This window comes from Megalobrama amblycephala, linkage group LG15 (genome assembly GCF_018812025.1).
Source record: "Megalobrama amblycephala isolate DHTTF-2021 linkage group LG15, ASM1881202v1, whole genome shotgun sequence".
Classification (NCBI taxonomy): Eukaryota; Metazoa; Chordata; class Actinopteri; order Cypriniformes; family Xenocyprididae; genus Megalobrama; species Megalobrama amblycephala.
Genome location: NC_063058.1, coordinates 27,640,022 through 27,657,365, shown reverse-complemented (window position 1 = coordinate 27,657,365; position 17,344 = coordinate 27,640,022). Strand labels below are relative to the sequence as shown.

General features: G+C 38.3%; 1 pseudogene; it reads right to left on the bottom strand.

Annotated features, from left to right (window-relative positions):
* Window positions 1–763: 763 nt before the first annotated feature.
* LOC125246818 lies at window positions 764–16,763 on the bottom strand (annotated as a pseudogene).
* Window positions 16,764–17,344: the final 581 nt, after the last annotated feature.

Here is a 17,344-nt window from a genome sequence, read left to right as displayed (position 1 = left end):
AAACTGAAACAATGGCTAGTCCTAAGTTTTAAAGCAAAATGGACTTTAAATTGCTAAATTAAAAATGATAATAAAAAAAAAAACAAAGACACAAACTCAGTTTTAATAGGCAATAGGAATGTAGGAACACAGTTTCTTACTAGCATGTATATTACTAGAATATTGGCAGTATATTAGTACTTATAAAGCATATTAATGCCTTATTCTGCATGACCATATTCTATATCCCTTAATCCTACCCAATACCTAAACTTAACAACTAACTTACTAACTATTAATAAGCAGTAATTAGGAGTTTATTGAGGGAAAAGTCTTAGTTAATAGTGAGAATTGGACCTCTATTAATCTTAAGTGTGACCAAACATTTTGCTAAAGTTCCCATTAAGTTATGAAAACGTTATTTCTGAACATTCAAAACATCCAGTTTATTAAATGTTTTAAAAACGTTTTCATTCTTGGTTATGCGAACACTAAGGGAACATTCCATTTTATCATTTTGGAAACATCATGGGAATGTTACTAAAACATTTCAGAAAAAAAATGTTCCATGTTTTTGTTCTAAAGTTTTGAGAACATTATTAAAGACCAGATAACTTTAGAACTATTTGGTTAACATTACCGGAAGAACATTTGTTCATAACTTTGAGAGAACGTTCTCTGTTCGCTGGGGTTGTAGTTATATGTATAAATATATAAAAATCATGATTCCCACTCTGAATTTTATCAGCCTATGAAAGAATATAATGTATCAATCAGAGCCGTACCTGCAGTCTTAACCAGTCCAGTCTGAACGGTTTCAGGTCAAATTCTTCTCCTGCATTCACTGTATGAAAAGATCAACAAAGAATATTAGGAAAGCAAATAAATCTGCATGTAACATTATTGGATTTGGATTCCTGCTACACATTTGATCTAATATGCTGCAAGATGTCAGATGAGAGAAACTGAGCTCAGATCATATCATATCTATTGATGAAATATACACTAGCGTTCAAAAGTTTGGGGTCGTGGGAATTTTTTTTTTTTTTATGTTTTTGAAAAGTCTATTCTGCTCACCAAGGCTGCATTTATTTGGATCAAAAATACAGTAAAAAAAAAAAAAAGTAAAATATTATTCTAATTTAAATTGCTGTTTTCTATGTGAATATATGTTAAAATGTAATTTATTCCTGTGATCAAAGCTGAATTTTCAGCATCATTACTCCAGTCTTCAGTGTCACATGATCCTTCAGAAATAATTCTAATATGATGATTTGATACTCAAGAAACATTTATGATTATTATCAATGTTGAAAGCAGTTTTGCTGCTTCATGAACAGAAAGTTCAAAAGAACAGCATTTATCTGAAATAGAATCTTTTGTAACATTATAAATGTCTTTACTGTCACTTTTGATCAATATAATGCATCCTTGGTTAATAAAAGTATTAATTTCTTTAAAAAAAAATCTTAGTGACACCAAACTTTTGCACACTAGTGAATATCCACCTTAAACCACACAACGTACAAATAAATCCCACAATAATATTTACAAATTAAACACTCTGTTTTCCCAGTTCAGACACTATCAGATGAGAACTTGAGAACTGAAGTGATCTGAATTATGACACTATTGTTTTCTATAGAGCTGTTTATAGCTGAAACTGAATTAGTGTCATATTTGATGATGTTTGCATCATTGATTCTTGTTATATTTCCTGTTTACATGGTATAAAGCACTATAGAAATAAAGCTTGAATTTACTTCAGGAGTTCACAACATGGTCGATCTGTCCAGAGGCCTGTTGCATGAATTTAGTTGATCAAACATGAGTAGGTTTTGAGTTGACAAACCCAAACCAATCCTACCCAGTTTAGCGCTCACTATAAATGCGGCACTACTGCTTTCTATAGGCAGAAAACACAAGCTGTGGGGACCAAACTCCACACAATACAGGGATTTTTATCAAAAGTCTACATCCCTGTCAGACGTTCTCACAATTAAGAGAGTCACTAATTCCCTAAACAGTTTATCAAGACACTGAACCTGGAAAGCAGGGCAAGAAATGACAATAATCACTCGAAAGTAGTTATTAGACAGGCATAAAAAAAGGAATATTACACTTCGCACAATGATACCTGATGACAATATACTGTATGTGGCTGTGCTACCACAAGTGTGTTCAGAAAACATATTAAATGTGTTGTAGAAAAAACTCACAGTGCTTGAGACTCATTGCAGACAGAGTTGAGACGAAATGACGACATGAGAACCGATTCCTCCTCTGGACAGACGTACATGCCCTGAAATGAGAAGAGCAAAACCTGCATAGAAACCTTCTGATAGAAATGCATGACATTCGTTTGTGAACAGGATAGTGAGAAATTCTGTACCTGGATGGTGTCATTGAGCACTAGAGCATCATACTGTGACAAGTACTGAAGATGGTAGCGTTGAATGATATATCTGTGTTGAGCCAGCAGAGCTCGCAGCCGTTCCATGTAGTACAGGAGCTCTGCCATCTGTCTGTACCACAAACACAATTAACACAACAACATTAAGATGCTGCATTTCCCACTGAACAGTACCAAATCAGTCTTTACAAGACACGCAGTGAAGAAATGAGTGATTCGCGAACACAGTTATTTCGGCGGCTGACCTTATTGCTTATGCATTTGTAGGAGTTTAGCTTTCAGATGCATTTTTAAAGCTGCCCTAGAATCAAAAATTGAATTTATCTTGGCATAGTTGAATAACAAGAGTTCAGTACATGGAAATGACATACAGTGAGTCTCAAACTCCATTGTTTCCTCCTTCTTATATAAATCTCATTTGTTTAAAAGACCTCCGAAGAACAGGCGAATCTCAACATAACACCGACTGTTACGTAACAGTCGGGGTGTACCCCCCCCCAATATTTGCATATGCCAGCCCATGTTTCCAACATTATAAAAGGCATTAGACAAGGGCAGCCAGTATTAACGTCTGGATCTGCACAACCAAATCATCAGACTAGGTAAGCAAGCAAGAACAATAGCGAAAAATGGCATATGGAGCAATAATAACTGACATGATCCATGATAACATGATATTTTTAGTGATATTTGTAAATTGTCTTTCTAAATGTTTCATTAGCATGTTGCTAATGTACTGTTAAATGTGGTTAAAGTTACCATCGTTTCTTACTGTATTCACGGAGACAAGAGAGCCGTCGCTATTTTAATTTTTAAACACTTGCAGTCTGTATAATTCATAAACACAACTTCATTCTTTATAAATCTCTCCAACAGAGTAGCATTAGCCGTTAGCTACGGAGCACTATCAAACTCATTCAAAATCAGAAGTAAACAATATAACAGTATACAATACTCACATAATCCGACGCATGCATGACGAACACTTTGTAAAGATCCATTTTGAGGGTTATATTAGCTGTGTAAACTTTATTAAGGCACTGTTTAAGGCAAGCGCGAGCTCTGTGGGCGGAGAGCACGGGATTTAAAGGGGCCGCAGCATAAAATCGGCGTGTTTATAATGATGCCCCAAAATAGGCAGTTAAAAAAATTAATAAAAAAAAATCTATGGGGTATTTTGAGCTGAAACTTCACAGACACATTCAGGGGACACCTTAGACTTATATTACATCTTTTAAAAACATAATCTAGGGCACCTTTAAATAAATCATGATTTACTAAGGTTTGCACTAGTCAGTTTTACTGGTATTTGTGCCATTATTTAACGCCAAAGAAATCATGTCTTAACCATTTTGTGCCTTGTTCTAAGTATTACCTGCACCTGATTATCAGCGGCTCTGTTTGTTTGTGGCCCTACAGTAATCTGCAATGCTCTTGGTAGATTGTGCTGGTCATTATGTAAATGAGCTGCTGCATCTGCGTTCTTTAAAGGGGTGTTTGATTATGATTTCACTTTTTTAACTTTAGTTAGTGTGTAATGTTGCTGTTTGCAAAGTTCGATGCAGAAGAAGATATTTTCTTTTAAAGAATTCTCTGTTTAAGGACTACAACAAACGCTGGTAGGGACTACAACGAAGCTTCTTCCCAGGTTGGTGACATCACAAACCCTAAAATTTACATAAACTCCGCCCCCGAGAACATGCAACAAAAGGGGCGGGGCCATGTTGAGCTGCTTTAGAGAAGAGGAAGAGTTGTTGTAGTAGAGTGTTGTTGTCATGCCGTCATTTTACGCTGGACTGCTTCACAAACGAGAGATATTTCAACGCTGGATTTGCACAAAAGATGAACATGACGGCACATGCTAGTGGATGAGTTGAATCAACTCCACAGCAACTACATAAATTTATCCACTAACCATTCAGAAACATCCAGTTTCATTCTAAAAGTTGTAACTTCTTCCTGAGTCTCTCCATCAGTGTCGACTCTGGTTTGAACAATGTAATGGCTGAACACCGTTACTGACAATCCTCATTTTGGCTGCGTGAGATTCTCCAGCTTTGTTGTTGTTGAGCTGTTAAAGCTCCGCCCTCTTCTGGAAAGGGGGCTGGGAGCAGCAGCTCATTTGCATTTAAAGGGACACACACAAAAATGGCGTGTTTTTGCTCAAATAGGGGAAAATTTGACAAGCTATAATAAATGATCTGTGGGCTGAAATGATCTCTTTGAGCTGAAACTTCACAGACACATTCTGGGGACACAAGAGACTTATATTACATCTTGTGAAAAGGGGCATTATAGGTCCCCTTTAATTTGCTCAGTAGATCAGTAGATTCAGCCGCAGAATTTACACTCCCATCAGCAATTCTATGGGATTGTGGTCTCATTTAACCCATTTAGTAAATCTGGCCCAAAATGCCTTTCTGTGGTCAAAGTGACTTTAAAATAATAGAGCAGGTCACATTACTGATGAACTGAAAATAGTCCATGTGACTGCAGTGGTTCAACCTTAATGTTGTGAAGTGACGAGAATATTTTTTGTGCACAAAAACAAAACAAAAATAATGGCTTTATTCAACTGTTTCCTCTCTTCTGAATCACTCTTCGATGCTGTACACGTGAGCAGCATGACGCATGCGTGTAATGCTGATGCAAGAGTTGGCCAATGCCGAGCTGGCATTCTGATGTAGAACACGGAAGCGCTGCACTGTGTTGACAATGTGAACAGCATCAGAGACTGACTTGGAAATCATTATTTTTGTTTTGTTTTGGTGCACAAAAAGTATTCTCGTCGCTTCACAACATTAAGGTTGAAGCACTGAAGTCACATGAACTGTTTTAATGATGTCGTAAGTACCTTTCTGGGCCTTGAAAGTGTTGATTACGTTGCAGTCTATGGGAGGTGAGAGAGCTCTTGGATTTCATCCAAAATATCTTAATTTGTGTTCCAAAGATGAACGAAGGTCTTACGCATTTGGAACGACATGAGGGTGAGTAATTAATGACAGAATTTTCATTTTTGGATGAACTAACCCTTTAACAGAATTTGAGTTGTGTTGTGCTCATACACTGTAGCGCAGGATGAACATGACACTTACGAGTCTGCATAATCCTCTGGTGTCTTGGTTTTGGGGATGTTCTCAGCATGACGCACAAGCCAGAGCACTTCATCACGGGAAAACGAGAGCGCCATGAACACAAATAAAGCCTAGAAAAACCAAATAGAGTTCAAGCCACAGAGATCTGGGTACGACCTAAAACATGTACATCAAAAAATAGCATTAAAAGAATGATTGAAACCTTGGGTCCAAGCAGTGCAGGTTCATCCTCCAAAACTTTGGTCAGTTCCTTCAGAGCATTTCTCAGGAAGCTGCGCTTCTCTCTCCGCAACGCCCCGCTGGAGAACCAGTGAGACGAGTCAACATTTACTCTGTTCATCAGGCACTTTTTAAGGATGTTTGCTGTTTGAATAACCGTTCTGCTTTTCATGCTGGTAAGATAACCACTGTGAATTCTACGTTTTGTAATGCATAATCTTATTTTGTCTGTGCAAGAATATCACATGCCTTCCCAGCTAACAAAAATATGTTATCTTTTATTCCTGCATTTGAAATAAGCTCATACTTTAGATGCTCACCAGTTAGTGATGACATACTCTTTACATTCTTTGATGTCAGGGAATGCGTTTACTGTACCTGAAAAAAAAAAAATGCAAAACTAAACTGTTTACATGATAAAGAAACGCTTAGGTGAATACATCAGAATCGTGCAGCAGCATCCATTTACTGACACTGTATGCACGTGTTACCCTTTGAGATTGTCGAAGAACTCCTCGGAGAGCTTGTGTATGTTGAGAACCTCGTCTCTGATGACTGTGATGTACAGGCCGTTACGAAGGGCCATCTTCCATAAACTCTGAGAGCCAGCATTGCTGTTTAGACTGCCATGACACAACAGGAAACCAACTGACAACCAGAAGACAACAACACATTAATACAAGCGTGGTGTATTCAGACACTGGTGCTGTACAGACATTCATACCGAGCTAACAAAAATATGTTCTAAGAATGCGTTTTTAATGTTCCATTATGTTATGATAAGGTTACTTATAGTTAGTAGATATGATAGTAGATAACATATGATATGTTATAATAATATAGTTATGATAATGTTATTTGTGAATGTTGTCTGAATGTTCAAAATGACTAGTTTTGACTTTGACTTTGTTTTTTTGGTTATGTGAAGGTTAAGGTAACATTCCATTTTATCATTCATCAAACATTATGGGAATGTTACAATCTCTGAATGTTCTGAATTAGTAACATTTGTTCCATGAATGATGTATAAATAATGTTTTTTGTGCTAACGTTTTATAAAGATCAGATAACTTTGTAACGAACGTTCCATTAGCGTTACTGGAAGAATGTTTGTTCATAACTTTGAGAGAGCCTTTCTAGAACATTCTGAGAATGTTAGCTGGGTAACCAGAGAACATTAAGAAAATAACACAGCCATTCAAACACCTCATTATCAATGAAAACATCCTTCTGGCTACATTCAGATTCATTTCACTTGTAAATATTACAGTCTTTCTCAGAGGCTCAGTGATGCTGCCACACTTTGTTAGTCGACAGAAATAGTTGCTCTCTCAAATAAAGAGTCGTGTGTGGAAAAATAGTGGAAGATGGAATTGAAATAGCACCAGCATGACATGTATATAGACACTCACTGAGGATCCAGCGCTCCATCGCCTCCATGGACAGATACTCACAAGCCATCTATAAACAATGTTTAGTGTCAGTCCTTCATACAAACAGCCACATGCACAGCTGTTTACTGATACATCATGGACAGCAAAGGCAGGATATAATCAAAAAGCCAACAAAAAGCATCTGAAATGATAACTAAGATGATCTACAGTCATACGTACAGTGTCACAACATGCAGGGGTGAGCATGGTGGCGGGGGAAGCCAGCAGTGACAGGAGTTGAGCGCCGCGCCACTGGTCAGCTGAAAGATTCCTCCGTGGATACACCATATGCAGCGAGAGAAGAGCCTCTGTCACAGACTGACAACAGCAGAAAGTGAAGCGTTATTCAGTCACTTATTTAACCCTCTGGTGCTCTTCAGTCATTTTTGATTTATGGCATAAAATTCTTTAACTTTTTTCAAGTTAACTTTTTAAAAACTTTTTCCACTTCAGCAATAATCTTTGAAAAGAGATCAAAATTCAGTCTGTGCTCTAAAGCATTCAAAATTTATGACAGTTTAAGTTGGAAATTTCATTTTCAGGTCTATGCTCAAAAAGTGAATAAATGGATAATAACGACAGCGTAAATATAATTTAGTACCATAAAATCCCCTTAAAATACAAAATATTAAAAAAAAACATGATCAAACTAAAATAGAGTACATTCATTTTTGAATGTACCATTGAACCATTCTAATTTAAAGTGATAGTTCACCCCAAATTTTTTTTTCATTACTTACTCTCAAGTTGTTCTGTTGAGTACAAAAGAAGATATTTTAAAGGGGACCTATAATGCCCCTTTTCACAAGATGTAATATAAGTCTTTTGTGTCTCCAGAATGTGTCTGTGAAGTTTCAGCTCAAATTCCCCCACAGATCATTTATTATAGCTTGTCAAATTTGACCCTATTTGGGTGTGAGCAAAAACCAACCATTTTTTGTGTGTCATTTAAATGCAAAGGAGCTGCTGCTCCCCGCCCCCTTTCCAGAAGAGGGCGGAGCTTTAACAGCTCAACAACAACAAAGCTGGAGAATCTCACGCAGCCAAAATGAGGATTGTCAGTAACGGTGTTCAGACTTACATTGTTCAAACCGGAGTCGACACTGATGGAGAGACTCAGGAAGAAGTTACAACTTTTAGAAGTTTCTGAATGGTTAGTGGATAAATTTATGGAGTTGCTGTGGAGTTGATTCAACTCATCCACTAGCATGTGCCGTCATGTTAACATTTTGTGCAAAATCCATATGGATGCCCACTATACATAGCATACCTGTTTGCCAGACTAAAGTTTATGATTTCTATCAAATGCTGTGAATGATCTAATATTTTTTCCAAAATATCACTTGGACAGAAATGCTCCTTTTTTAGCAATTGAGCTGGCCAGGGTCAACTTGCAGGCTATCCAAGCTAACAAGACTCTAAATAGTGTTCTGTGCTCATCTGTGAACTTTTGCCAACTGGTACACCATTTTCACTTGTGAAAACAAAATGGCGGCGCCATGGGTGGAATCGTACAGATTAAGGGGCCGTAATATTCTAATAAAATCCCCTTCCTACACCACAAGGGGAGCAAAATCTGAGCGGCTTGTTTTTTTACATGCTTGCAGAGAAAGGCTTGCCATAACAAAGTTACTGGGTTGTCCTTTTTCTGGGTTGGTAGATGCACCAGGGACCCGATTATAGCACTTAAACATGGAAAAAGTCAGATTTTCATGATATGTCCCCTTCAAAGAATGTTGGTAACCAGACAGTTGGCGACACACATTGACTTCCATAGTAGGAAAAAAAAAAAATACTATGGAAGTCAATGTGTGCTGTCAACTGTCTGGTAACCAACATTCTTTAAAATATCTTCTTTTGTGTTCAACAGAAGACATAAACTCATGCGAATGAGTAAATAATGACAACATTTTCATTTTTGGGTGAACTATCTCTTTAACTAAATGTACTAATATAACGGAAACAAAAATATATATTAAAAACCCCAACAACTATTAAAAGTGACAAAAACACATCACAAAATTAATAAAATGAACTAAAAACATAAAATATAAAATAAAAAATTATAAAAAATATTCAATAAAAACCATAATAACAAAATCAAGACAAATTAAAAAATAATTTTGTGACCAGCATTGAAATGTGTGTGCTTTGATGGAAATGAGAGAGTCTGTAAATGTGACTGACCTTGGTGTGGGGACCGAACTCCTCAGGACAGTTTTTTCCAGGGATGGTCGTACTCTAAGAACATCTGTCCAAGTCGAGGGTACGAGGGATCACTGCACACAGTAGTTATCACACACAAAATCATATTTCATAATATTATATATATTTCAACACACATAAACCTTTTCGCATTTGCACTGTTTTTGAAGCCATTTTCCTCATGAGGACTGTTGGCTGCTTCCCACAACTGACAGAGAAAGTCAATAACATTTATGGACAACCAGTTGATAAAGTATTTAAGTAATAAAGTATTTGGATGGATGGATATAAAACAAACACCCTTTGGGAAGATTCAGGAGAAATATCAATATATGATTCTGTAAGAGTACTTAAATGATTGTAGTGATATTATACCTACAAGAATAAAAAAAAAAATAGCCTTTTTGCTTCTAGTCTTGAAGTGAAACAGGTCTCTAACTGCATAAATGTGTGACTGTGTGAAAATATGACAGAGTGATACAACACAATGCCTTGGGTTTGATAATCTCTGAATACAAGTCAAATGTATTTGTCATTTAAATGCAAATGTGTTTGGATTTATGTTTTATACACAATGACTGTAAGAATAGACAAACAGTCATTTAGTCATACAAGAGACATAAACATATACATAAAGACACCAGGAAAAGTCCACATTTACTAACTTTCGGAATTGATCAAATGGGCAAATGTTTTGTTTCAAAATTAAACTGATTTCAGACAAGATTTAAAGATTATGTGTGTGAAATATGTAAATCATGTCTAATTTTAGATTAATATTTACATTATATGTGCAATATATTTAACCCAAATTCATAAGTATTGCACAAACTGACGAATTTATGTGAAAACACATGAGTTTGCCTCCAATTCACCAAACTGTAAAATGCTTATGAACATTTTTTAAAGTGTGTTCATGTGTATGCAACTGCACAAAAGCACTGTGTGCGACAGGTGCAGGCAAGGAAGGAGGAGTAGAGGATCACAAGTGCGGCAGATTTACTTAAAAAAAACTATAAAGACAATATTGGACCATGAGGAGAACAAAACTGAGGGCTTAAATACACAGGGGAAAACAAACTGAACAAGAAACAGGTGCACAAAGCAATCAGTAACCATAGCAACAAACAAGGACTGCTGCTACAGTAGGAAATGGAAAAGAAGCGGGGAAAATAGGGAACAAAGAAAGCAGGAACAGAATTCACAAGGGAAACAATGAAATACAAATTAAAAGTTCAGAACACAAAACATGATTGTTACACTGTGGCTGCATCCAAAATCTCATACTCTCGAGTAGGTACTTGTTTTGAATTCGTAATTACTTTGCAGGCACTATGTTCTCTGTGTGAAGTATGAATGTAATCTGTACGTACTACATTTTCCATGTTCTCATTATCCATTATCGCTTCATTCATAAATCCTCTCCCGTGGCCTTAATGCGATAGTAAAGTTTCCATCGTATGCACACTTCCGGAAGAAGCAGGTCATCTGGGTACTTTTTGCGTTCTGTGAATTTGGACATACTTCTTATGTCACATATAGTTTTTCGCCTACTATATAGTAAGGAAGTATGCGATTTCAGATGCAGCCACTGTGTCTAAAAGTGCAGGTCACATGATCATATTACCTGTTTCCATTGGACAGCTCATATGCACAGTTATACATTCCCACAATCAACTTCTTGTCATCGAATGCGGGACAACATGTAAATGACTGAGGCGTAGGTGACGATGAGGTCCAGGTAGTTCTTGGTGAAGTCAAAATTTACAGCCTGAAAGCATTTATAATCCACAGATGAATATAAAACCGTCTCTGTCCTCTTTTTTGAGTTCTATATTCTCTTCAAGAGTCATACTTACGATGTTGAAGAAGCACTGGCAGGCATCTATTGTGTTGAGCAACTCATAAACATTGTCCTAAAGACAAAACATGTATAAATTAAAAATGCTGACACTAAACAGGAATATCATATCAGTCGCAGTACATAACATGTTTCACTACAAAGACTACTGAAAGATTTATTTAACGAAAATTATGACTTCATACACATTTACATTTATTCATTTAGTAGACATTTTGGTCTTTAGTGTCTATCTAGTGGTAGACACTGTTTGCACCAGTGTTGGAGGAAAGTTACTTTTAAAAGTAATTTTTGTTGGAAAGGCATTTAGCCAGTAATATTACCAAGATGACCACCAAATGAACTTGGCTTACTTGACAAAGACTTTGTAAAGATCAGCTGACACTCTTACCCTGAACTCCATGACATCGAATGAAGGACTCGTAGTGAACTGTGCAGGCCCTCCAGAACGACTGACCTTCTGCTTCTTGTATGCTGCTCAGATGTTGCTGCAGAAACATGGTGCAATGAAAAAAAGTGTTAACGCTCTGTTTCGAATAGTCCACTTTAGGCATTCTACTAACTATAAGTAACCTTGCCAAATACCATGTCAACTAGGGCCCTGTTTACACCTGGTAATTAGATGTGTTTTGGTCGATCGGTTTCTTCAAAGGGGAGGGTCTATGGGTGGGGAAATGTATGTTTTTTTTCAGATCGTTCAATCTAATGGACAAAATAAGCTTGCACAATTTACATATGAACGTGCACCCTGAGATTTGACAGGAATAAACACAAGAGAGCAGCAGCTTTCATTTCTGCTCTGACACATGCAAGACTGGCCTGAATGTGTGTTAGGAAATCAGGAACAGGTGAGAGAACATTGTGCTTGGTACATTTTTCATCTTCAAACCAAACTTGGGTCTTCAGCCGAAAAAGTTTAACTCCCGTCTGGCTAGAGCGCTTCCCGTAATGTTTACACATTAGGTCAGTAGGCGGAAAGTAGGAGGTCTTTTGTGTCTGTACGAACACATTCGAATCACATTGAGCTTCTACACTATGAAAGCAATCCAGTCTAAATATGTTTTCGACTACCTCTGGAAGTGGTCAAAAGTGGATAAGCTCAAAGCGTTTTAGGCCCCGTTTACACCTGTATTTAGCGTCGTCCGCTTGTGATCCGATCGACCAAAACACATCTTAATACCAGGTATAATGAGGACCTAGCTGTCATTAGAGTACTAGCAGACTTAATATCTGCTAACACTTTATTTTATGCTCCCCAACAGACATTGTACTGACTATAAGTAACTTTGCATCTACATGTCAACTTAGGTTACATTCTCACTGTCAGCTTCTGTTATTGACAAATGCAATTTACTTGCAGGTGGAAGTCTCGAAATGTCCTGAAACCACACATGAAAATCCACAACACACGGTGGACCCACGTTTGTGCAGCACAGAGCAGTTCTCTCGCTGTATGAGTGACGGATAACTAGTTGTCCAGTTCGGTTCTGTTTACACAGCGCGGGTTTTCAGAGAATGCGGTTGTGAGTCCTGAAAATTTGGAGTGAGTTCGGTTATAGAATGCAGTCATCACTCCCATAAATAACTGAACTGTGTGTGAACGTAACCGTAACCGGACTCAAATGCAGGACTGACAGCTGTATTCTGCTGCTGTGTGAACAAGGCCTTATTCTACTAACTCGAACCCTAACAGTCTACTAATACTCTAATGAGTGTTAGTTGACATGTAGTTGCAAAGTTACTTATAGTTAGTAGTAAAGTGGACGGACCCACTTTATATTAAGTGGCCTTAACTACTATGTACTTACATTTAAATTAATCATTTGTAAATGCACTTATTGTGTACATAATTTTTTATTTACTTATATTTTAAAAACACCTGCATTGATTACATCTGTAATAAATTTCTGTAATTAATTTATAATTACACTGTTGACATCCCTTAACCCTTACCCCTACCCTTAAACCTACCCATACCACCAAAGCTTTCCCTACCTTACCCGTATCCCACCTCATGCTGCAAATGTGATTTGCAATTCAATATGAACCCAATAAGTACATTGTACTTATTTTTTGTGTAAGTACTGTGTTAAGGCCACTAATATAAAGTGGGACCAAGTGGACTATTGAAATAGTGTAACAAAATAATTATTTAACATTTGAGCAAAAGACAAAGACAATAATGAATCAGTTTTTGTCTGTGAATACTCACACTTCCACCCCTGAAGTCAATGTTGGGAAATTTTCTGTTGATGTATTTGATGGCAGACTCCATGCTTTTGTCAGTAAAGTATGCTGGTCTTCGCTTTGGGTCTGTGCACACCTAGAAAAACATATACATTAGCCAAAACACAGAATGCAAAATCACATAAAACAGAGATAATTTCTCCATTCTTGAATGATGTCTCATTATTGTACTTTTAAAAAAAAGAGACCAAACTAAAGTCTGTGCTCCAAAGCATAATCAGTGGCCTCTACCATGAAGCCAGTTTAGATGGATAGCTAATTATATTTCAATTTAGTTTGCACCAAACCTAGTTTTTATGCACCATCAACGTGGCTCAGCTTTTAGCAGTATTTATCACCATAGTAACTAACCAAGTTATGTTCTAGCTAAAAGATGTCAAACTGAAATTGGACCAATCACCTGTGAGCAAAGTGACTGACGCAATAAAGTCACTCACCCAGTTTCTCTTACTCCAAATTAAAGGTCACCAATTAGCAACATATTTTTAAATACAACGCTGTCTGGCTGTGTAAAAGTATTTATATTCTTCTTTTTCTTCAATCTCTTAATCTTCTGCAAAAGAGAGAACTGAATTGCGCTGAGTCTCTCATGAGAAGTGAATCACAGTTTCTCTATGTTTCAAGGCATGTGATTAGTTGTTCGCAACTAATGTCACACTTTCATTAGCTCAGGATCAAAGCCTGAGTTGACAGAGAAAGTTGATGATCAGCGTGATGGTACCAACAAAGCCTGACTGGATTGGTTTGGATTTGTCAACTCAAAACTAATGCCGTAACCCTGAGTTTGTTCAACTACCATCATGGTCTGAGTCCCTGGTCTATGCTCAAAAAGTGGGACTTGTTAACAATGTAACAAAGTGAACAATGTAGTTTTTGCGACATTAGTGACACCTAGCAGAATTACAAAAATGAAGGATATTTTTAAACAACCTTATAAAACTGTATGGTATTGAAGCGTTCATTGTACCTAGTAGCATCACAATGCCCTGTTTGCTTTGATGTGTTCATAAACTGTTTAATCTTTGAAAGTCTAAATGCAGCAAATTTTGGTTTGCACTCCTGTACCCCAAGCTGAATGTCTTTTCCCATTATACGCATCAGTCATTGTCCCACTGCAGCTAAACACCCTCTGGCTCCACCTGCTACAGTAGCCACACCCCAATCTCTAAGCCTGCTACAGTAGCCACACCCCTAACTCTAAGCCTGCTACAGTAGCCATGCCCCAAACTGTAAGCCTGCTACAGTAGCCACACCCCTAACTCTAAGCCTGCTACAGTAATCACACCCCTAACACTAAGCCTGCTACAGTAGCCACGCCCTTAACTCTAAGCCTGCTACAGTAGCCATGCCCTTAACTCTAAGCCTGCTACAGTAGCCACGCCCCAAACTGTAAGCCTGCTACAGTAGCCACGCCCTTAACTCTAAGCCTGCTACAGTAGCCACACCCCTAACTCTAAGCCTGCTACAGTAGCCACGCCCCAAACTCTCCACATGCAACAGTAGCCACACCCCAAACTCTCCACCTGTTACAGTAGCCACACCCCAAACTTTAAGCCACCTACAGCTAGCTACAGTAGCCACACCCCAGACTCTCTGCCTTTTGGTTTGCACTCCTGTACAGCTGAATGTCTTTTCATTATACACAGTCATTGTCCACCGCGGCTACACCCTCTGGCTCACCTGCTACAGTAGCCACACCTCAATCTCTCAGCCTGCTACAGTAGCCACGCCCTAACTCTCAGCCTGCTCAGTCCACATGCCACAGCCCCTAACTCTAAGCCTGCTACAGTAGTCCACACCCCAAACTCTCCTACAGTAGCCACGCCCCTAACTCTAAGCCTGCTACAGTAGCCACGCCCCTAACTCTAAGCCTGCTTCAGTAGCCACACCCCAAACTCTAAGCCTGCTACAGTAGCCACACCCCAAACTCTCCACCTGCTACAGTAGCCACACCCCTAACTCTAAGCTGCTACAGTAGCCACACCCCAAACTCTAAGCCTGCTACAGTAGCCACACCCCAAACTCTAATCCTGCTACAGTAGCCACACCCCTAACTCTAAGCCTGCTACAGTAGCCACGCCCCTAACTCTAAGCCTGCTACAGTAGCCACACCCCAAACTCTAAGCCTGCTACAGTAGCCACACCCCTAACTCTAAGCCTGCTACAGTAGCCACACCCCAAACTCTCCACCTGCTACAGTAGCCACACCCCAAACTCTAAGCCTGCTACAGTAGCCACACCCCAAACTCTCGCTATAGGCTGAGCTGGAAAGAGATCGAAGGATCTGAGTGGATACTCTCAATGTTTAGATGGTGTCTGGGAGGCTCAATGTTTTCACGTTTGGGGAGATAAACCTGTGAATGGCATACTAATTAAGTCATGAACAAATAAACTGGGTTAACAGAATGGATTTAACATAAACATTTTTTTTACAAGTCTCAAATAAAAACAACTAATAACCTTCCTGTCAGGCATTCAGAAGATTCTGAAGTGCACATTTCACTGTGGATGTCAAGCAGAGAGGTCTGATGAACCTTTGGCCTTTATGGCATGACTCACTAGAGGCAGTGCAAAGGCACTAAAGAGTCGTTCAGAGGATTTATTCATTTATTCATTTGCACTAAATCCCGACATTGGTCTTTGACAGTGGATTTGTTCTTGAGAAGCGCTACAGTATAACTGCGTTCTGAGACAGACAGGAAATACAGCCTGTTTGCAATGTGTGAGAGAGATGTGGTATACAGAGAAGGCCTGACAGGTCCTCTTCATTTCCTGTGTGCACTTCCTCTTTCTCTACTAAACTGAGACAGAACATACTTTCTTCTGAAAACATGTCAAAATGCAGTACATAAATTATACTTTTAAAAGCCCTCTAATAAAATGAATACAAAGTACTTTTAAAACTCATCTGAATGATAAAAACAGACACAAAACTGGACCATTAAAAAACAGTGTGAGATTTGAGCATCGTTTGTTTCTACAAACAATTCAACAAGCAAATCATTCAGTTAATTCAGTTCAACCTGATGTGAATCAATCACATATTCACTGCAAGTTCAAACAAACACAATTCAGCCCTGCCTGTATTTGTCTTTTTTACGGGTTTGTGAATATTGCCATTTTCCTCTCACCTTTTTAATATGGTTCATCCTGACTAGTACTCCTTGACCCCGTTCATTGAGAATAATAAGTTTCTCAGCAAGTTTACATTGGTAGGCCATGATCCCAGTCCAGATAATATGATCCTCAGTGAAACGAACACTGTGGTCTTCAGAGATCAAGGAGAAGTGAAATCAACATTAGAGAGGGCGGTGCTTACAAAGCTTCCGCTGTTCACTGCTTATGACACCAATACTTCAGTACTGGTGTTGTTCCTCTGGAATTAAAAACTGCAGCTGTCACACCTGTCTTAAAAAAAACTGGTGTCGATCCTTCTGACATGGTTAATTACAGACCAATCTCGAACCTTCCATTTCTTTCAAAGCTGCTTGAAAAAGTTGTTGCTGCTCATCTTCAATGTTATTTGTCATCTCACAACCTCTACGAATGTTTCCAATCTGGCTTTCGCACTTACCACAGCACTGAGACAGCACTTCTCAAGGATGTCAATGACCTTCCTTATGGCCACTGACTCAGGCTTCCATTAGCATTTTAATTCTGTTAGATCTTTCCTCTGCTTTTGACACAATTTCTCATAGTATTCTCATTTCACGACTCTCTACTCTTGGTATTTCTGGTACTGCTCTATCCTGGTTCATTTCTTACCTGTCTGAACATCAGCATTACATCTCTATTTACCAAGCCAAGTCCACTACTGCCCCTGTTTCTCACGGTGTTCCCCAGGGTTCTGTTCTTGGAACCTTTACTGTTGATCATCTACATGCTCCCATTA